This window comes from Pinus tabuliformis, chromosome 9 (genome assembly GCF_031772625.1).
Source record: "Pinus tabuliformis cultivar Carrire ecotype Pingquan chromosome 9, CPIR1, whole genome shotgun sequence".
Lineage (NCBI taxonomy): Eukaryota > Viridiplantae > Streptophyta > Pinopsida > Pinales > Pinaceae > Pinus > Pinus tabuliformis.
This window is the reverse complement of record NC_142307.1, coordinates 274,726,999-274,749,954: the sequence shown is the minus strand read 5'-3', so window position 1 is coordinate 274,749,954 and position 22,956 is coordinate 274,726,999. Positions and strand designations below refer to the sequence as shown.

Here is a 22,956-nt window from a genome sequence, read left to right as displayed (position 1 = left end):
TGGAATAAGAGATCTACATGAAGCAACCTGAAGAATTTTGCGGTAAAAGGTAAGAAAGAATTGGTATGCAAGTTAAAGAAGTCTTTGTATGGGTTAAAATAGTCACCAAGGATGTGGTATAAAAAATTTGATACATTTATACGGGGACTTGGCTTCATCAGAATCAAAGCAGATCACTGTGTGTACTTTAAATTAATTGGTGATCATGTTACTTATCTGGTTTTGTATGTGGATGACATGTTGCTGGTTGGAAATGACAAAGAAATTATCCATGATTTGAATACCCAATTGTCCTCCAAATTCGACATGAGAGATATTGGTGTTGCAAAATATATTTTGGGCATGGCAATTAATAGAGATCAGGCAAAGAGGAAGCTCTGGTTAAACCATAGGAAATATGTCGAGACAATACTGCAAAGGTTTAATATGTAGAATAGTAAACTGGCGAAGGTTCCTATTCATGTAGGTGTAAAGTTATCTGTTGAATAGTGTCCCAAGACACAAGAAGAGGAAGAGGACATGTCCCATGTTCCATATGCAAGTGCAGTCGGTATTATGATGTGTGCGATGGTTTGTACTAGACCAGACATTGCACATGCAGTGGGAGTGTTGAGCAGGTTTATGTCAAAACTAGGGAAGGATCATTAGACAACATTGAAGCGGGTCTTTAGGTATTTGCGTGGCACTAGTGATTATGGTTTGTGCTACCAAGCAAGACCAGGATTGGATAGAGTTTTGGATATTCATGAATTTGTTGATGCAAACTGGGCTGGAGATTTGGATCAGAGAAGATCTACAAGTGGGTATGTGTTTAACGTATTTGACAGTGCAGTCAGTTGGATGAGTAAGAAACAATCTGTAGTGGCATTATCAACTACAGAGACAGAATACATGGCAGCCACTCATGCAAGCAAGGAAGCAATATAGTTGCAGAGATTGTGTTCAAGTATGGGGTTAGTACAGGGAGCTATAATAATAGACTGTGATAGCCAAAGTGAAATTTTCTTGGCATAGAACCCTACTTACCATTCAAAGACAAAGCACATTGATGTTCAGTATCACTTTGTGAGGGATATGATAGACGACAAAAACGTGTCGCTGGTAAAGGTGGACACTTTGAAGAATACTTTAGATGCATTGACAAAATCTGTGAGCTCTGAGAAGTTCCCTTAGTGTAGAGAAACAATGGGCATTATAGGGCTAGATAAATGACTAAGCTCTCTTGTGGCCCCCTGTGGAAAGAAAACAACAAATGGGAGAATGTTGTGTTGTGTTATATTCTTTCCATGATTAGCTCCCCTAGTTAACTGGGGGTTAGGGGGGGGCAGAGCCTCCCCTTCATTGTGGGATCATGGGGGTGGGGGGGGGGCAACAACCCCCCCTATATAGGGGGTTTGAGGGGGGTGGTTAAGCCCCCTCTATGGGGTCCAGGGAAGCGTCCTGGGGAGTTTTTTTTTTTTGGAACATATATTAGGTGGACGAACCTACCTATGGTTTTGTGCATGGTTTTTGCACTTGGTTTTGGGTGTGATGGTTTTTGGTCCATGGTATTGGATGCTTCAACATGTATATATATCTGTTGTAACATTGAAAGGAACATAATGAAAAATCAATCTGGTAGTCCCAGTTTTGGGATCCAGGAGAAAATCTTTGTGTATATTTGTTTTATGTGTTATGCTATCGCTATTGTTTATTTTCTATGTTTTAGAATTAATATGTAGGTAATTTATGTACACGGTTAAAACGTAAAATTACTGCCAAAGATGATATCATCAACATAAACAACAATAATTAGCAGTTTATAATCCTCAATTTTTGTGTACAAGTTGCTATCTGTAGATCCTGTTAGGTCACTATACTACTAGTCTAACCCATTATTGTTATTAGTACAACCCCCTTATTATATTGTTGTGCCCATTTAGTCCCCATATTGTTATTATTGTGCCCTTACATTATTATTGTTATGTCGGCTTTGATTATATTATGACCCCTTAGACTCCTATATATAGAAAGGAGGTCTTGTCATTTGTATCATCTAAGAATTGTTCATTTGTGTAATGTAAAGGAGGTTTCCCCCTCGAAGAGCCTTATTTCTAAGGCGTTGATCTATATTTTCTATCTTTTTGTGAGCTGGTTTCATAACATTTGGTATCAAAGCTTTGGATTCTATGGTTTCACTGCTCCAAACAGGTCATTGTGGAATTTTTGCTATAACTATTTTTCTGTGATGTTTCAGAAGATAAAAACAAAACCCATTTGATACGACATCTCACTGAAGCTTGGGTCGGAATTGCAGATCTTGTCTCACTATATTTTAGGATATATGATCTAAGGAAGTTGGCATTTTTGCAAGCTCCAGAATTTCATCTAAAACAGGTCATCGTGGAATTTTCACTTTAACTATTTCACTATGAAGTTTTTTTTTTTTTTAACAAGATCGTGTACTCATATATTATAAAAACTGCAGAAAGCAGGAGAAGATACATAATATGCTAGTAGAGGAGTGAGAGAAGAGGTCCTAAGAAGGGGCGTAGCCCTTGAAGTCTGAGAGATTAGCTTGAGGATGAAATACTGAAAAAGATATCTACTATACTGTCTTACAAAAAGGCCATCTATTAGGCAGACTTTGCTGTTCATGAGGTTAACACCAGAATTGGTTTACAGTTTCCTCCATGTGATCTTCTTTCTGCTGCTCCTTTTGGCTGTCCTTGGTGGAGGCTTCTGCCTGCATACTCTCTGTGATGGATTGAATGTGCTTGATTGCCTCCTCTAGATGCTCACACCTGTCCTTAAGGCTCTCTATTTCCTTCTTGCGTTTCTCCAGTTTCTTGCGCTTGGATCTGCTGTCAGCGATGAAGTCTTCGCGAAGTTCATTGTGGTGCTTCATAAACCGGGCTATCAGGAAGCAGTGATCTTTGCACAGTGTGCATGAGTCATTGCCCAGGACTCTGTCAAGAGGATTCTCACGGGGCGCCGCTCTCCCCCGAGCCTCTGGCTGTTGTCTTTCTGCCATGACTACGAACAGACTAGTTAGTGTAAAATTATCTTGCGAAAAACTTGTGTTATACCTGGAAGCTGCGTGGAAGGCTGGAATGTCTGTAACGCCCTGATGACTATCTTGCTGGTTGCTTGTGGAGAGAGCAGGCGCGGGGAGCGACTGCTTGCTTCCGCGGAGCGATCTGCAGAGCTCTGGGAACGCCTCTTGCCCAAAATGCTTCTCGTGATGATGGTGAGAAGAAGGGGATGGGAGGGGGATATAAGGGAACAAAAGGGGTCCTTCATGAAGATGGAGCACGGGATATTTTCCTGAGGAGGCAGAGAGCGGATCCATCAGCAGATTTAGGGAGCAGACTTCGATGGAGCTGAAATGGTGTTTACCGAAAGGAGTAAGGGGATTGTCACGAGTCAGAGAGGCTCTGAGGTTAAGGGAGGAGAGGAGCGCCGACGTTTTGAGGGAGATAGGATGGGCGAGTGTGGGAGAACCATGAGTGAGATCAGAGTTCTGACAATTTCTGATGAAACTTGCCTTGTGTTCAGTCTGGCAGCTGAACACCTTAAGGTATAGCTCTTTCATAGATTCTGACATTATCCCTGACCTGTCCTTGTTGCCGGTTGACCGCTTTGTTAGCAAGGGAATCCGCTTCTGCGTTGATTTCCCTTAACACGTGCTTGAAGGTGGTTTTTCCCAAGTGTCTGAGATTGTCATTTATCCTTGCCTTGATGCGGTTGAGGCTGGCTTTGTTAAAATCTTTACCTGTGTTCATAGCTGCAATTATTATAGCTGAGTCCCCGAGGATTAAGGCATCCTGATATCCTAGCCTGTGAAGTATCGAGGTGCCTAAGAGCAGACTGTAGGCTTCCGCTTCATTGTTGGTTGCTTGCCCGAGACCCCATTCGTAACTGCTGACTATGTTCCCCTTCTGATCCTTAATTACTCCTCCCGCGCCTGCTCTCCCAGGGTTGCTCTTTGATGCTCCATCAAAGAGGAGTAAGGGACGATTCTGGGCTGTGATCCAGGTGTTTACTTCTTCTTTGTCGCCCCTGAGTTTCCAATTGTGTCGATTCTGCAGGGCTTTATTCTGAGGGGAGAGATTTTGGGAGTGACTAATGTTGAACCTTTTGTACCAATCAGTCTCTTCCTTTGTCCATCCTTGAGGATCTGGGGGAGCTATGTGGTTAGCGCTGATGGCCTCTGAGATCCCTGCTATAGTCTTGGCGATAATCTTGTCTATTTTGATCTGCTCATTTTTAAAAATGTAGTGGTTCCTTGCCAGCCAGATATTCCAGCACAGCGTAGCCGGGATACAATTCCATATTCTTAGGAGATTTTTTTTCCCTTTCCTGTTCAGAGGGTAATCTTTCTTCCAATTTCTCTGCAAGTTGTTCACCTGATCATAGCTACTTCTGACTTCCAGAGGGCTAAGAAGATGTTTCCAACAGTTTTGTGCAAAAGTGCATCGAAGGAAAGAGTGAGGAATGGATTCTTCCTCTGCTTGACAAAAGCAACAGATCGAGGGGCCTTGAATTCCTCTCTTTCTCAGGTTTTCTGCAGTAAGGATTTTCCCTTTTAAAAGGGCCCAGTTAAAATGTTTCACCTTGGGGATGCATTCATTGTTCCAAGCTACCTTATGGAGATTCCAATTTGCAGTGGGAGTCATGTTTTGCAGTGATTTATATCCCTCTCTCACTGTGAAGCTTCCCCCGCAGGTGTCCCAAATGTAACTGTCATCCATCTCTTTGTTGATTGGGGCGGCACCCGATAAAGAGATTTTCAGCTTATGCCATTGATCTCTGAGGTCCAGAGGCAGGTTCAGAGCCTTCCACTCAAGCCATCTATTTTGGGACCAAGAGGAAATATCGAACAAAGTGGAAATGTTGTGCTCCTCCATCCAGACTTGAAGGGATCTTAGTTCTTGGAGAGTGTCTCTTGGATTGTGTTATCACTGAAAATGCTGTAGTAAAATTTTTTTTAGCTTGGCTTAAAGTCAGGGTATTTTCGCAGCGCCAGAATTCTTTTTAGCAGTTTCGCAGCGCTATCTGTTTGAGTGGTTTCGTAGCGTGCTACGAAACTGGGGATTTGTTTGAGTTTTCAGTGAAGGTCCAAATCCTAGCATGCTTATTGTACAGAGTTCTACTTCCCTCCAGGAATGTTGATGAGAGCAGTGGCAGTATGTTCAAGGAGACACCTTATGATGATGCAGCTATTGTAGGATTGCCATCAAATACATTAAGGGAGTTATCTCTGAATTCTGGCTCATGGGTGATTGTGAAAGATGTACATACTAATGTGGGAGACTTGCAGGAGATTTTGTGTTGAATCCTCTAGACAAAGAATCTATTAAATTTTATAAGTCATAGAGTGTTTGATATTTGGGATTGTTTTTTCACAATCTGTAACTTCTTTCACAAAGCAGGGCGCCACAATGGATTGAAAGATTTGAAAAATATTTATGATAAAGTTCATGTTCCCGTTTGTTGGGTATTGGTGTTCAAAGTTGGATTAGGTAATAAAGGGGCTGCGCTTGCAAATAGCATTTCCAATTGGCTAAATGTGGCACTTCTATCAATTTATGTTAAATCTTCCCCTGCATGCAAGAAGACATGGACATCTTTCTCAAGGGAAGCTTTATATGACATTACAAACTTTCTTAAGCTTGCTATTCTATCTGCAGTAATGCGTTGCTTGGAATACTGGTCTTTTGAAATGCTTGTTCTCTTCTCCGGTTTGTTGCCTAAGCCTGAACTTGAGATATCAGTTCTCTCCATCTGTCTTAGCACTGATGCAGTTGCATATATGATCCCCTTTGGCGTGGGTGCTGCTGTAAGTACACGAGTTTCCAATGAACTAGGAGCTGGACGCTCACGCACTGCACAGTTATCAGTGTGTGTCGGGGTTTGTATGGCAGTCAATGAGGCTCTTATGATAGGATATATTTTATTCTCTATCAGAAATGTATGGGGCTATGCTTATAGCAATGGAGTAGAGGTAGTTGAATGCATTTCAACCATGATGCCACTGCTTGTACCCTCAACATTTATGGATGCCATCCAAGGTGCTCTATCAGGTATTGCTAGAGGATGTGGATGGCAAACGTTGGGTGCCTATGCAAATCTTGGGGCATACTATGTGGTTGGCATGCCTATAGCTGTCATTTTAGCCTTTGCACTGCATGCTGGCGGCAGGGGAGCTTCGGCATTTGAGCACCTGTTCTGTTGCTAAGAACATTGCGCTAACAAAGGAAAATCTTATCAAAAATTTATCACTGCTACACAGAAAAGGATATATGGGAGCACCCAAAAGAAGTTGATCAGGTTTTGGTTAAATATGAGCGCCTTCAAAAATTTCGCATTCATACTCCAAGGTATGCACTTGTGAACAGAGATTACCCCTATTAAGAGTTGAACTACTTTGTGGAGCAAGGGATTTTGTTCAAAACCATGCATAGCGAATTATCAAGCCTTTTGTGGAAAAAACCAGTTTATGGAGATGATCACAGTGTCTATGGTTTAATGGCCAATCTTCTGGCTTATCATATGTTTTCGAGCCTCTTACACTATTATGGAGGATTGAACCCGCGTTATCAAAGGCAAACAGAGCGAAAAGTTGTAGAAGGACAATGGGATTTCCAAGAGCTAAGGCCGCTGCATTACTTGTATCATTTTGTCCGACAATATCCATATGGAGGAGGCGAAGGCAGATATGAAGAATGCAGTTCTGGAAGTGTTCATGTCGAAGGTCGAGGAAGCTAAAAGCCAGAACCTTTATCAATATGAAGGTTGAATCAATTTTGGAAGATTTGTCTTCGGGATTATTAGAGTCTATGAAGAGACACGTCTTTGGTCCCGTGGCAAAGTCATGGAATAGCTTAATGTATGGGCGCAAGTGTTTGATGAAACAGACGTAGCTCATTATCATCGTGGCCTAGCTTCATAAGACCTCTTTTTCTACGCAAATAGGTGGCAGGGGTGATCAATAGTCACTGTTGTTATAATGAGACATCTGGCAATTCTGTTTCCAGGAATTCGTTCACTTGAAATAAAGACTCTCATTGGAAATATATACGCTATATATCTATTTGAAGCTACGCAACAAGCTGTGATATGAACCGGTGAATGAAACTGTGATATCTATTATAATAGCTTGATATGTGGGCACAAGTGTTTGAAGTCACTTCAGGTAGAGTATTTGCTGCTTGGAAGAGATCACAAGGTTGAATACGAATTGCAAATGAATTGCCTAACAAGACAGTTCCAAGGGCGCAGAGGATTTTTAGAGCATGAGCATGTATCAGAGCAGGAAAAGATGCTCGTTGCTCGAAGATTTGCAAGGAGTGATCAATAGATGGAACAGTTTAGATCTTTTCGACTCCTTCTTCATTTAACATAAGCTCGAGCTCATCATGTCAGCTTGTAGAAGAACTCTGTTAAAGGCTGTCATCCTTGGCAATAGTGCGGTGGGTAAAAAACTTGCTGATGAATTAATATACAAATAAGAGTTTCGTGGCAAGACTGCTACCTCGAGCACATTAGGTTTATTACCAATATGAAGCAAGGAGATACTTCCAGCAGCTTATTAATGCTGTTGATTACTGCCATAGTAGGAGTGTCTACCATAGGGACTTGAAGCCAGAAAATTTGCTTCTGGATACATATGGAAATCTTAAAGTATCAGATTTTGGCCTAAGTGCACTGTCTCAACAAGTCAGGGATGACGGTTTGCTTCACACTACTTGTGGAACACCCAATTATGTTGCTCCTGAGGTCATCAATGATAAAGGTTACGATGGGGCAACTGCAGACTTGTGGTCATGTGGTGTCATCCTATTTGTTTTAATGGCAGGTTACTTGCCTTTTGATGATCCAAACCTTATGACATTGTATAAGAAGATATATAAAGCAGATTTTACGTGCCCTTCATGGTTTTCTTCTGGTGCAAAAGAGAAATTACAAGATGAAGATGCAAGGTTCAAAGACTGGAAGAAAGGGTTATTTGAAAGTAGCTACAGAGGTATTTGAAGTAGCTCCTTCTCTTTTTATGGTTGAAGTCCGCAAGGCTGGAGGTGATACCTTGGAATTTCACAAGTTTTACAAGAACCTTTCGGCAGGCCTAAAAGTATCTCCAAAAAGCAAAGGAATCCGGGCATGCTATTTGAGTTTGTTTTTAGGAAAAGCTATTGACATTGAAGCCTGGCAGCTAAACAGGATTATTTGCAAATTGTTGTTCATTTGTTGGAATGAGGAAGATCATTAATAAATGTAGCACAGTGTTAGCAGAAAACCAGTGAGGGGGACTGTGTTTTTAAATCACACAGCAGTTTCGTAGCGCGCTACGAAACTGCTGTAGGTGATGATTTAAAGCGCAGGGCAGCTAGTGTGATACTGTGAGCAGCTAGTCTGACACGGTGAGCGGGAGTTGAGGAAGAAGAACAGCTGTCTATCAAATAACACCTACAGCACATCAGAAACCTGGCATCATTCCATACTTGGGGTTATTAAAAGATTTGGGAGCCGGCTGCTATATTTTAGGAGAATGTTGGGAGACAGAAACCGACAAATAGGAGCACACCTTCTGGTCATTAAATGAGGCATCAGCGCTTTCAAGCATCCCAAGTCAGCATTCATCGCATCTGTAAGCTCAACCATCTCAACTTAACTAAAGGAGGACAGCTGTCACAGCATTCAAGAAAGCATCAAGCATACGAGGAGAATGACATTAGTATTTTAGTTTGATTAGGATTGTGTGTAATTATAGTTCAGCATGTTTGTAATTAATGCAGTAGTTAATAGCATGTAGGAATAGTTAATAGCCACCTTCGAGGCTCCCCTCATGCTGGAGGAGGAAGCTCGAGGTGTTTTAGTTTGCTTGCCTATATATGGGCCAAGGTTAGATGTAGAAAGGGTTGGATACTTTATAGAAAAACAGTGTTGTTTTGGGCCATTGTAAGACCTTTTTTGACAGTAATAGTAAAACAGAGTTATTCTCTTCTCAAGATTCTCGAAGGATTGTCATGTTCAAATGTAGTGATGATGTGTTATACTTTATGTTATTTTATAGTTTTGTTGTATGCAATCACTCAGAATTCATGATTATATGCTCTGACTTCCTGTGTATACAGCAAGCTATGTTTTGGTGGATTATGTTTGACATGTAATGCTAAGAGCCTTGATTTCCATGAGGTCACTGTGTTTTCCTTGTTTACTTGATATTATAGACTCCATAGCCCAATGAGAGCTAGTTTGATGTGTTTCCAACCAGTTATGCTTTCATAAGTGAATAAAGAGTTAGCCATCTAGTGTTTGAAGGATTTTATCAAGAATTGTGAGAGAGCCCTCTCTGATCAAAGAGGCTAATCTTTGGTCTAAAGATTGGTTGAAATAGTTACATGAAATCATGCTTGATTGCAGCCCTCAGTTGTGATTTTGTGATAACAGATTGGAGCCCATGATTCTGTCAAGCCAAATTTTAACATTCTTTCCACTGCCTGGTTTCTTGGAAGCATTCCCTCTAAAGTGAGGAAGGACTTTTTTAATCAGTCTCCACATTGGAGTGCACGGCCTATCCACAATTGGGTCCTGTAGGATGTTGGAGTTCGAACCACTAAGATATTTCCTTTTTATTGTCTCAACCCACCAAGAGCCATTCCCTGATATGATCTTCCAGATTAGCTTGAGCCCCATAGCCTGATTGGATAGACTTGGAATCTTTATGGATAAACCTCCTTTTTCATACGGAAGGGTGACTTGGTCCCAGTTGACAAGACTGAACTTCTTTGAGTCCTGTTTTCCCCCCTGCCAGAGGAAGCTTCTCATAATGAGTTCCATGTGCTTGTGGGTGCTTGCGGGGGCCATGATTATCGCATACTGATAAATTGGAAGGCCTGAGAGGACAGCTTTGATAAGAATAGTTCTGCCAGCCAGGTTTAGCCAGGAAGCACCCCAACTCTGCATTAGACCTCTCATCTTCTCGATATGTTTAGTCCAGACCTCTGCTTTAATGTGCTCCTTTGCCAGAGGAAGGCCCAAATAAGAGAAGGAGCTCCAGCTTCTTTGAAGAGGAATGTCTAGGATTTGGGAGATTCTTTGTTGAATCTGAAGAGGGACATTCCATGTGTAAATTTTACATTTTCTGTTGTTTAGTTTTCCCCCAGAAGCAAGAAGGAAGGCATCCAAAACTCTTTTAAATCTCCTGGCCATCAAGCTGGATGCCCCTCCAATTAAGAGTGTATCATCCGCAAAGAGTGAGTGATTGATCTCCTTTGTTCCTCTTTCGATGCGAATGCCCGTGATTTCTTTTTTGCTTCGGAGATTTTCCAGATGGGCGCTCAAAGTCTCAGCCATAAGAATGTAGAGGAAGGGGGAGAGGGGGCAGCCTTGCCTTAGCCCCCTTGAGCTTCTGAAGTAATTACTTGGGCGACCATTGATCAAAGGCGCAGTCCAGGGATTGGAAATGCATCCCTTGATGATGTTAACAAAGGTGGAGGAGAAGCCAAATTTAGTTAGAACTGCTGTGAGGAAGGTGTGGTCCACTCGATCAAAAGCGTTTGCCATATCCAATTTGATGATCATTCCCCTTTCTCCTCTATTGAGACTGCTGTGTATGGCTTCCTGAACTAGGATGACGTTGTCAATGATCTGCCTACTTGGGACAAAACCGCCCTGATTCTCAGAGATTAGAAGAGGAAGGAATTTCTTTATTCTGTTGGCAAGGATTTTGGTGATAATCTTGTATGAGACATTGCAAAGCGATATGGGGCGGAATCTATCAAAGGTTTTTGGGTTTGCTTCTTTAGGAATCAAGGCTATATGTGAGGATTTTGTGTTTTCCTCGACCTTTTGATTTCTAAAGGCATTCTTTATCATTCTCACCAAATCCTTCTTTATTGTTTCCCAATGTTGTCTGTAGAAAGAAACTGTGAAGCCGTCCGGCCCCGGAGCTTTGTCTTGTTGCATGCTGAAGGTGGCTTCTCTGATTTCCTCTTCTGAGGGTTCTTGTTCCAGCTCCTTGTTGTGGTTCTCTGTGATTTTGCTCTTAATTATATTGAGAAAAGTCTCGCTGTCATGATGTTGGGTGTCTGCTGTGAGAAGGTCCTTAAAATGATTGAAGGCAGCACCTTTTATTTCTTCTTGATCCTTCAGCTCAATCCCTGCTACTTCGATTTTATCTATTTGATTGCATGCTCTTCTAATCTTGATATTATTGTGAAAGAAAGAAGTGTTTTTATCTCCAGCCTTTAACCAGAGGCAGCGGGATTTTGTTCTTAGTTCCTCTTCCTCTACCCGGTTTTGCCTGTAAAGCTCCTTGTAGAGGGTTTTTTCCTTCTCGTGGTCCTCTGTTGAGTATTGAGTTTGCTCCATTTCTATATGCCAGCGCTCCATTTCCGTTAGCAGATCGTTTTTCTTTTTCTTGTCTATTTTTGCCTGCTCCCTCGCCCACTGCTTTATTGCTGTCCCGAGTTGCTTCAGCTTTGTTTCCCAAACAAAATAGGGTGACCCTATGACTTCTTTTGCCCATTGATTTTGAATGAGGTGGCTGAAATCTTCTTTGAGGTCCCAATTTTTGTTATATTTGAAGGGGAGAGGGCCGAGGTTTGGACCTTTATCCAAAATAAGAACCACCGGCTTATGATCCGAGGCGGAACCGTGGATTAGTTGACTCCTTATTGAGTGGAAGTTTCCTGCTACCCCTTCCTGAACTAAGAACCTGTCCAGCCTTTCCTTGATGTTGTGTGTACCTGTTCTTTTATTAGACCAGGTGTATTTCCCATTTGACAGAGGGGTGTCAATTAGATTGAAGAGCTGTATTATATTTTCTAATTTGTCTCTTGAAGGATCTGTGTGATAATTTCCTCCATATTTTTCTTGCACATTCCTTATTAAATTCATATCGCCCCCTAAAATCAGTCTGCTGCTTTGAAGAGAGGAGATGTCTTCTTCTAAGGTGTTCCAGCAACGTGCTTTGTCCCTGTAGTGGTTGGGGGCGTATATGTTATAAATATGATAAATTTCCTGCGAGCTTTTGTTCTTTAGATCTGTTCTGATCCACCAAGTGCATTGGTGAGAGTTGTTGATTTCCCACTTATTTTTGTTCCATAATGTTCCAATCCCTCCTGATGCCCCATCGGAATCATTGGAGAGGCCTGTGAAATTTTTGAATCGTTGGGTTTGATGAAGGAAATCCTGATTGGTGAGTTTGGTCTCCTGAATTAAGAGGATGTCTGGCTGTTCCTGAATTAGTAGATCCTTGATGGCTTTTAGTTTTAGAGGGGAGCCCATCCCCCTACAATTCCAGGAGACCAAATTCATTATTTACCTGCTGTGGGGTGGAGTCCGGCTTTCTCCTTTGTTTTTTCGCCACTGCCTTTTGGCCGTCCTAAATAGGAATCCAGAGGTTGCTGAGTCCCAGTTGCCATCTCCTTTGCTACTGTTTCATCCCTGAGTTCCTTGTTCGATTTCCTGCCTACTTTTCTTGGTGGATCTGAGGGCTGGTTGGTTTCTTTTGCTTTGTTTCTGGTGAGAATTCGCTCGATGGTGTGGGGGGGAGAGGGAGGGGGGTTTGAGCATGGAGAGGCAGGGCGGGGGGATTGAGGGGGTGAAAGGGGGGTTTCAGCTGCTAGAGATTCAAAGGGGTTGGAGGTCGAGGGAAAGGTTGAGAGGGGGGGAGGAGGGGGCGGAGGGGGGATGCTTGAGGCCGGGGGAGCTGTGGTGCTAGGGCCCTGGTTAGGCGAGGGTTTTCTCCTTTTGACTTGTTCCCATGGTCCCTCTGTGTGTTCCTCATTAAGGTCTATTTCTTTTACTTTTAACTTGCTACATCTATTTGCAAAATGGCCATACTCGTGACATACCTTGCATTTGAAGGGAAGCTGTTCATAGTCCAGCTGTTGAATGTGCATCCACTGGTCCACCTTGATCTTGATGGCTTCAGGTAGGCCTTTCCCTAGGTCGACTTCAACACAGATCCTTGTGCATGCGTGCATGTTTTCTCTGGGTTCCGATCTGTTGATATATTTTCCGACTGCATTGCCTATGGCTCTTACCAATTCATCCCCCCAGCAGTGAAGTGGAAGATGAGGGAGGCGCACCCAAACAGGAACTGCATTTGGGATGTCCATTTCCAGATCGAAATCCGGGGTCCATTTGTTCAGATAAAGGCCTCTTGCATCCATGAAGTAGGGGCCATTGCGAAAAATGAGGTTATTGTCTTCCTTTGATTCGAACAGGAATGTGAAGTACCCACGTCCACAGAATCTGATGGCGATCTTTCCCTGAATCATTGGACTCCAGTTACGTTCCACCCATTTTTGAACAGTTCTTAGGGATGGCCAGAGCCCAGTAAACTGGCCAACAAGACCTCTTTCTGCAAGAGATATGGCTGATTTCCTTGGTAGTGAAGGAGGCAGATTCAACTCAGGTATCTCATCCAGTTTTTTGATAAACTTTGTTTGAGAAGGACGCGGTCTAGAATCTGAAGTTTCAGACAAAAGGGAGGCAAAAATTTCTTCCTGATTCTCATGGCCAGGGGGAGGGGAAGCGGATCCTGCCATTGCAGGCCCGCTGGGAGTACTGGGAGTCAGAGCGACGGCGGCAGGACCCGAGGGGATCCGAGCTAGAAACGCAGAGAGGGCTGGGGCGAGAAGGCCCGACCAGGCAGAGCCTGGGGGCTGGGCAGAGGCGCGCGGAGGGTTCAGGCTGGAGCAGAGCTCAAGCGCCTAAACCATGCCATGCGTAATCTCGTGTAAAATTCTCTTAGGGTTGTTCTCACTATGAAGTTTTAGAACCTAAAAACAAAACCCATTTGAGAAGAAATCGGTTTGAACCTTGGGTCCAAATTTCAGATCTTGTCTCTCTATATTTTCGGATATATGATCTTTGGAATTTAGGGTTTTTGTAGACTCCTAAATTACATCCTAAACAAATGACTTTGGGAAAATCATCTCTCTCTGAGCATCATATTGAAATTTCGTAAGAAGTTATAGAAATAGGACAAACTATGTTTTGTTTGAGTACAATTTTCAGAACCTAAGGTTGAAACAGTGACACATGGAACATCATAAAATTTCACTCTACTGAACTAGTCTATAATTAGGTCATCGCGGGAGATTGGGAATAAATATTTCTTAAGGAATCCAATTGCAACAAGACTTGCGGAGTTATTAAGAGTACTCAGAGGTTTATTAAAGGCCAAAATTTTAGAACTTAAAGATCTGAAAGTAGAGAGTTACAATCGTTTCAAGATCGAGCTCCTAAAATCAAGAAAAAGCGAGATGATGAAGTTTAATGGCAAAGATCCGGTAAATTGGATACTACAGATGGAGAAATATTTTGATATACATGGTGTACCATTGTTACAAAAGGTATGTATTACATCTAATTATTTAGAGCCGAATCAATTTTTATGGTATAAAGAGATTTGTTCTCGTAAACCACTTGTCACGTGGTCAATTTTCACAGAGGAAATGAGAGCACATTATGAGGATACAAAGAGAAGAACCTTATTTAGCCAATTGATAAATCTCAAACAAAAGGGTTCAATGGCAGAGCACATTCTGGACTTTCAAAAATTGAATATAAGGGTAAATGATATTCTATAGAAGCAAAGGATTGATGTCTTCATAGGGACTTTAAAGGATAACATTCAACATGAGGTTCATCTTTGGGAACCTGATTCATTGGAGAAGGCATTCAGGGGGGCGAGAAAAATTGAAAGCGTAATTATGGAAACAAGGAATCCCACCTCTCACGACTATAATTATGGAAGTTTTTTTTATCCTATACTTCCACAACCTACAAGGTTTACACGGCAACAATTATAAGAAAAAAGAGAAAAAGGGCTTTGTTACAATTGTGATAGCAAATACACTAAAGGTCATAAGTGCACTGAGAAGAAATTATTTTACATAGATTATGAAGAGGAGGAAGAAAACTATCAAAAAACATCAAAATAATAGGATACACATGAGGAACCAACCCTAGAGAAAGAAGAAATGAATATGACCATATCTTGTAAATCATTGGCAAGAATTACCACTCCTCAAACTCGCAAGATAGAAGGACATATCAAGAAGAAAAATGTTCAAGAAGTGAGAGATCACATCAAGAAAGAAGGAATGAATCTAACCATATATTGTAATGCATTGGCTAGAATTACCATTCCTCAAACTATCAAGATAGAAGGAAATGTCAAGAAGAAAAATGTTCAAGAAGTGAAAGATCACATTGAGCATCAAGAAATGAATCCAACCATATCTTGTAATGCATTGGAAGAAATTACGGCTCCTCAAACTCTCAAGATAGAAGGAAATATCAAGAAGAAAAAGATTAAAGCAGTGAAAGATCACACTGAGCATCAACAATAAGTTCTCCAAATTTTAAAGGATAATGCGACTTTGATGTAGAATAGAATGAAACAATAGGCAGATCAACATCGCAGTGAAAGAAGTTTTGATGTAGGCGATTGGGTATTTTTACGACTACATCTCAAGCAAGCTATTTATGAGAAGGAAATTTTTGCAATACTATATTCACTTAAGAAAGGGTGACCTTACCTAATGGGAAGACACTTCAAGGTAAAAATGGATCAGGATAGTCTTAAATACTTTTTAGAACAAAGATTATCTTTAGAAGAACAGAAAAAAATGGGTCACAAACATGTTGGGTTTTGACTTTGAAATCATCTACAAAAAAGCGAAGCAAAATGTTGTTGCAGATGCACTCTCAAGAAAGGATGAGGATGTGGAAGCATTGTTTTGTGCCACTTCTATTATCCAACCAGATTGGAAGAAGGATGAAGAAGTAGGGCCACTCATTCAAAAGTTGCAAAAGATCCTGGTTCAAACATATTGCCAAAACTTGACAAGGAAGGAAAAATCATATTGGAGCCTGGAGTAGTCACAGAAGCTAGAACCTGTCAACTACAAAATCAATCAATTTTAGAGTACCTCATCAAGTGGAATAACTTGCCCACTTAATATTCCACATGGGAGGATAATAATTTTATGTAGAAGCATCAATAACTATACAAGCATTGAGGACAACACTTTTTGAAGGAGAGGGGCATGTTAGGTCCCTATACTACTAGTGTAACCCCTTATTGTTATTAGTACAACCCCCTTATTATATTGTTGTGCCCATGTAGTCCCCATATTTTTATTATTGTGCCCTTACATTATTAGTGTTATGTCAAATTTGATTATATTATGACCCTTTAGACTCCTATATATAGAAAGGAGGTCTTGTCATTTGTATCATCCAAGAATTGTTCATTTGTGTAATGTAAAGGAGGTTTCCCCCTCGAAGAGGCTTATTTCTAAGGTGTTTATCTATATTTTCTATCTTTTTGTGAGTTGGTTTCATAACACATCCTTTTGTGAAATCTTGTTGTTGAAGATATTTGTCAAGACGATAATACCATACCCGTAGAGCTTCTTTTAGCCCATATAAAGCCTTTTTGAGTTTTCATACAAGGTTTTCATCATTCCCCAAAATGAATCCTTCTGGTTGTTCAATATATAATTCTTCTTCTAGATCTCCATTAAGGAAAGCAGATTTTACATCCATTTGATAAACTTTGAAATGTTGAAAACTTGAAAATGCAAGAAACAGTCTTATGGCTTCAAGTGTGGCTACTGGTGCAAATGTTTCTTCAAAGTGTATAACTTCTTGTTGAGCAGAAAATTTACAAAAAAGTCTAGCTTTGTTCCTAATGACCTCTTCATTTTCATTCAACTTATTTTTGAATATTTTTGTCCTAATAACAACTTTATCTTGAGGCCTTGGAACCAATTCCAAGTATCATTCTTTTCAATTTGATCAAGTTCTTCATCCATGGCCTTAACCCAAAATTCATGTTTACTAGCTTAATTTACATTTTGTGGTTCAATGGTGGATAATAAAGCTAGATAACTAGGAGATCTTACAAGGGTTCTTCTTGTTTGTACCCTAGATTCCTTTTCTCCTAGAATTTGAGTTTCTGGATGATTCTTTTGAACATACCTGGATGGAGCCTTTTCTTTGTCTCATGTGTCTTCTTCTGCTGCCTCATTAGTTTCTTCTTCTATATAATTGTGATTTGATGTGGGAAAGAATTCATCATCATCATCCTCTTTTGCCGATGTTACCTTTTTGGGATCTGTGCATGCTTCATCAATCACAACATCAATTCATTCAACAATTTTCCAAAGTCTCTTATTGTAACATTTGTATCCTTTGTTTCTAGATGAGTAACCAAGAAGCATTCCTTCATCTGCTCTAGCATCAAACTTACCAAGTTTTTCATCATTTTTTTCATGAAACATTTTCTTCCAAAAAATCTAAAATGCTTTACAGTGGGAGGCTTACCATACCAAAGCTCATGCGGAGTTTTATCACTATTCACACGAACATGAGACTTGTTGAAAATATTTACTGCGGTATGTGCAACTTCACTCTAGAAGGTGTCAGGAGTTACAAACTCATCAAGCATAGCATGAGCCATTTTTTGAACAATTGTATTCATTCTTTCTACCATACCATTTTTTTGAGGAGTTCTACTATAGAAAATCGCCTTTTTATGCAATGTTTTTCATAGAAATCAAAGAATTCAAATGATATGTATTCTTCTCCTTGGTCATATTTGAGACATTTGATTTTTATATCTAATTAATTTTCAAATAATGCTTTGAAGACTTTAAATTTATCAAATGCTTCATCTTTGTGTTTCAATAAACCGATCCAACACATTCTAGAAAAGTCATCAATGAATAAGATATAGTATTATTCTCCACGAGGTGACTTTTTCCTTACTAGTCCACACAAATCAGTATGTATAAGTTCAAGAGGATTACTTGCTGATCCTTCTTTGGCATTGAATTTAACTCTAGTTTTCTTATTGAATTGACATGACTTACATATGGTACATTCTGGTAGGGTGATATTGGGTAGATCATGAACGACTTTAAGCCTACTTGATTTTCTTGTTTAAGAGAAGCTTAGATGTCCCAACCTTCTATGCCATAACCAATTTTCATTTGCCTTGCCTAGGTAACATTATTATTGGCAACCTTTCAATATATACAGATTTATCAGGGTTCTTATTCCTTTTATTATAGTCTTTCTTGTGTCAAGTTCACGAACCACACATTCTTTTGATTGGAATACCACCTCATTTCCTTGGTCACACATTTGGATAACACTCACCAATTTATGCTTTAATCCATTAAAATACATAACATTACGAAATTTAACCTTTTCTTTTAGAAAAGCATAACCTTTACCCTTAATGACACCAGGTGAGTCATTTCCAAAAGTGACATTCTTTTCTTTCTCTAAAGCATTGTATGAAAAAAGTTTATCTTTATCACCTGCCATGTGTTTTGAGCATCCACTATCAATGTACCATTGGATTTATTTTCCTTATGCAAACAATGCTATGCTACAAATTTCAGACTGTAATTCCTTCCTTTTCCGTACCTTATAATTTGTTCATATTTTCCCTTTTTTATATGTTGGATGTATTTGCTCCTACATTCAGATTTTTCATGTCCAAATTTATTGCAAAATGAGCATTCAATTTCATATTTAATAGGTGATAAGATTTTATAAGTGTTCTTCTTGAATCCTATATCATTCCTTTGTTTTCTTGCTTCTCTAGTCATGTTGGTTTTGTATTCAACACATTGAGAAACCATGTGACCAAAATTATGACATGAGAAACATTGTCCATTAAAGAAGAAATTTATACGATCATAGTATCTTCTGGTGTTGTTTATCTTTTTACTGGTGCTTCTATTGTTGTTCATCCTTGGATTAGAGTGAACATGATTTACCTGTGGAATGCCTTTGTTCTTTTGCTGAGGACTGAAACTTTGCTGATTGGTCTTTGCTGCATTTAGATAGCTTTCGGTGTTGGCTGATGAATTTTCTGTTTGAGATGTTTCTCCAATGTATCCAAGACCTCTCGTCATAAGAGAAGAGCATTGTACGTTGATAATTTCATTTAAGGTTTCAGATCCTTTAGCAAATCTAAGATTCAGAGTTTTTATTTTCTCAAGTTCCTTTCTTAGACTTACTAGTTTACATTCTAACTTCTCATTATGCTTTTCCTTTTCGCTGAGTTGATGCTTTAATGTATCTATGGCTACTTTATTTTCTTCCAAGCAAATTTTGAGTTGAGTAATTTCTTCAAAGAAATATTTTTCCTCTAAAGCATCTACAAATTTATCATTAGACTCATTAGTATTTTTCTCAAAGCCATGAGTAATTTAAGATTTTGATAAGATTCTCCTTCTTCACTATTTGACAAGCCATCACTATCTTCACGAGTATAATAACTTCTTCTATTGTCAAACTGTCTCCTAATACCTTTTTCAATATCCTTCCCTTTGTCATGGTTGTCTTTATGAGGACATTTAGCAACATAATGACCAACTCTACCACAAGCAAAAAATTTGAAGGGAAGCTTATGTCTGAACCTTCCGGTGCCCAGTTCAAGTTTATTTACAAATTTCACCTCATATTCTTTTGATATATATCCTGATTCCTTGTGTTCTTCCTTTTCGTTTCCTTTTGCAGATGATTTAAATGTGGTTTCTCTGACTTTTGAGGGACCTCTTTTCCTAATTTCAAAAGTAGTTAGGATCTTGTGAAGTTAAACAACAGTAAGAGTCTGTAAATATTTCTTCTCTTCAATGGTACTCACTTTTGACTCGAATTTAGGAGTTAGAGATCAAAGAGATTTTCTTTGCTAAAGTGGTGTCCTTTATTTCTTCACCCAGGTTTTTCATGCGATTTACAATCTCGTCTATACATAGAAAGAAACCTAGCAATGCTTTCATCATTATGCATTTTGAGAGTTTCATATTGAATTCTGAGAGTTTGGAGTTTATCACTTTTTATCTTGGTATTGCCTTCATAGATTTGAATGATTTTGTCCCATATTTCTTTTGTGGTGTTTAACAGCATAACTTTGACAAATTCTAATTCTGTTAGACTTCCCAATAATGCATTGACAACTTTGTCATTGGTTTCATACATCTTCTTCTCTGCTACATTTGTGGGAATTGTGGTTGGATATTGGTAGCATCCTTCCACAATTGCCTAAACATTTTTTCTAAGGGACTGGAGATAGGATCTGGTTCTTGTCTTCCAATATATTAAATTATTTCCATCGAAGAGTGGTGGTATGATAGATGTCGTTTCATCTTGATTTCTCATCTTGGGAGATCTTCCTTCAAGTGATCAAGCTTCTTTTCAAGGACATGCTCCAATTCCCATTTTTGGGAAAAATACTAAGAGGGGGGTGAATTAGTATTTTAAAAGCTCATAATAATAATTTTATTTTCTGAAATATATTTGCGACTTTACTGAATGCAACTTGTGTATGTACGCCACTGTTGTAAAATAAACTAGCGTATGCTTAGTAAACTTGTAAAACAACTAATTATTTATTTGTTAAACTTAAACCATAATGTAAGAAATTTATCAGGAATTTGAAAAGAAGTAAGAAGGTATAATAAGAACAGAATAAAGTATCACACATAAGAAACACACATGAACACCGAGATTTAAGGTGGAAACCCAATGTGGGAGAAAACCACCACTATTGTCGTCTCAATATTCAAACTTATTAATATAAAAAACTTCTTACATTCGTGTATTGGTGCAGACTCATGCCAGTACACAGGAACCCACCTGCGAAAGGCTACAATCTTCACTTGTTCTCCAGCTCTTACTGGAAGGGAGCTCCAACCCCCTGATCTGATTACCAACTAGTACTGGAAGGAAGCTTCCACTTCCTCACTGAATGCTACAATCCTCAGCAACATCCATGGAACACGTTTCATAAATTTTCACACTGGATACACCTACTTTAATACATCACAACTTGTAGATCAACTAAAGAAAACACCAAATTTACTCAAACAGAACATTGAAATCACTATAACTAGAACACATAACTAAACTCAGAATACTGCATTAACACATAGAATCAACTACAACCCTGATCATTCATATGCCAACATGTATATGCTACTTCACTTAAGGAAACCCACGTGTATATGTGCTTTTCTATAGAGAAACCCACATACAAATCTCAATATACTAAAAACTTGTAATTATGAATAAGACACAGAGTTTACTAGAGTTATTTTGAAATATTTTGTTAGCTTACAAAACTCTCATACAATTAGCAACATCAATAATCTTTTCAACCAATAAAAATGTAACCAAATTCAACTTCATCATTCAATCAGTTCAACTTTAAACATTATCATTCAACTTAGATCAATGTGAGGACATCATTGGCATGCAACAATGATACAACAACACTAATCAGGTTGATTAGTCAGTTATGAATAGAAACCCTTCCTTTATGTACGAAAATTTGAAGAAACAAACCTACAGGTATGTGCGACTTAACTGAGACCAACCTGCATACAGATCTACAAATTTTGACCTAAACTTATGTAGCTCTTCAAAACTTAAGAAAGACCCAGATCATAATATTCAGAGATAAAAACATGCATCAATACTTAGATCTAATCAATCCATGAGAAGGCCATACAATGGAAAGTCATTTCAGGTCTCATGATCTTGATGCATCATTGTATTCATCAGTGCATAATTATTTCAGATCTATGTGTCAACTATGGCCCTTACAATGCAAATATACTTCAGATTGAAGTATTTATCAAAAACCCTTTCACATTCACACTTACCACTTTTATCTTCACTTCATTATATAGTTAGAGCCTTAGCCAATACCACAAGTCAAAACTACACTAGTGTCGGTGGTAATATTGGACAGGATCAAGTAACCATTACTGCACTAAATATTGTGCGCTAATACCATGGTAAGGACCCTTGGCATTCTTAAATTAGTGTGCCAACATGTACACAACTTTTCTTCTTTGTACTTGCATGTATATGTGACTTGGCCTTGATGAAACCGTGTATATATCTTCAAATATTCACCTTTATCAAACTTTTAATTCTGATCTGTAAATCTTTGTCCGATCATTCTGTTATTCTGTTCCATCAATATGTCACCTATGAACTGACGTGTGGGTTCATCTAGTTACCATATACTTGTACTGTTACAAGTGAGTTTCCATCAAGGACAACACATGCATCATAATGCCATCACAACCCGGTGAGATAGATGTTGATCCTAGTGTACCAAGCACGCGATGCATGCTTGGGTCCATACTGTTATGCCCCTATACCAATAAGTGTCGTATATCATGATTGACTTGGTTTAGCTCTGAAATATGTTTATACCTTTACTTGTTGCAAAGGTTTTCCATATTTTTAAAAAATAAAAAAATAAAAAAATGTAAAGAGGGTATACCCTAAAAGAAAATCCAAAGGGTGAAAAGAATAAAAGATGGTCAAAAAATGAAAGAAAATGAACCCCAACAAAAAGAAAAGACCATGAAAGTGTGGAAGTCTAAATGCCACTACTTTTTTTCTTTTGTATAATAAAAGATTGTGTGCAACTTGTCACTTATGCCACAATTTATGAGTAGTCAAACAGTTTAAGCTTGACTAGTTCATATTTTCAATTTCATGTTGTAGAAATAGAGAATAAAGATCTCACCAAATAATTTAATCTTGGCAGATAAGTAGATAGGTAGAGTTAATAAAAGGTGCTGAACAGTTTAATATGAGCCCTTAGATGTAATAAGTGTAGACTTAGATAAGCATTTCCATGTAAAAGAAAATAAAAGTTTGATAAAGGTTTGTCAGTCTAAGTGCAACCTAATAAAGAAGAAAAAATGCTAGGTTAAGTAGGTAGATGATAGTTGCAGAATAACATGTGGTGAAAGATGATGTTCAAATGTGCAAATATTTTTATTTTCATTATGAGGCAAAAGCATGCAGTACATGAAAGACATATTAACCAAGCAAAGTCAGAATAATTAACTCCCTACTCATTTTCCCTAAATTTTTACTAATTTCTACTAAGTACCAAGGTATTTA

General features: G+C 39.0%; 2 pseudogenes; both read left to right on the top strand.

Annotated features, from left to right (window-relative positions):
- The first annotated feature begins 3,109 nt into the window (after positions 1-3,109).
- Positions 3,110-6,220, top strand: LOC149148239 (protein DETOXIFICATION 16 pseudogene; annotated as a pseudogene).
- Positions 6,221-6,679: 459 nt separating this feature from the next.
- LOC149148238 (CBL-interacting protein kinase 23 pseudogene) lies at positions 6,680-8,016 on the top strand (annotated as a pseudogene).
- The last annotated feature ends 14,940 nt before the right edge of the window (positions 8,017-22,956 follow it).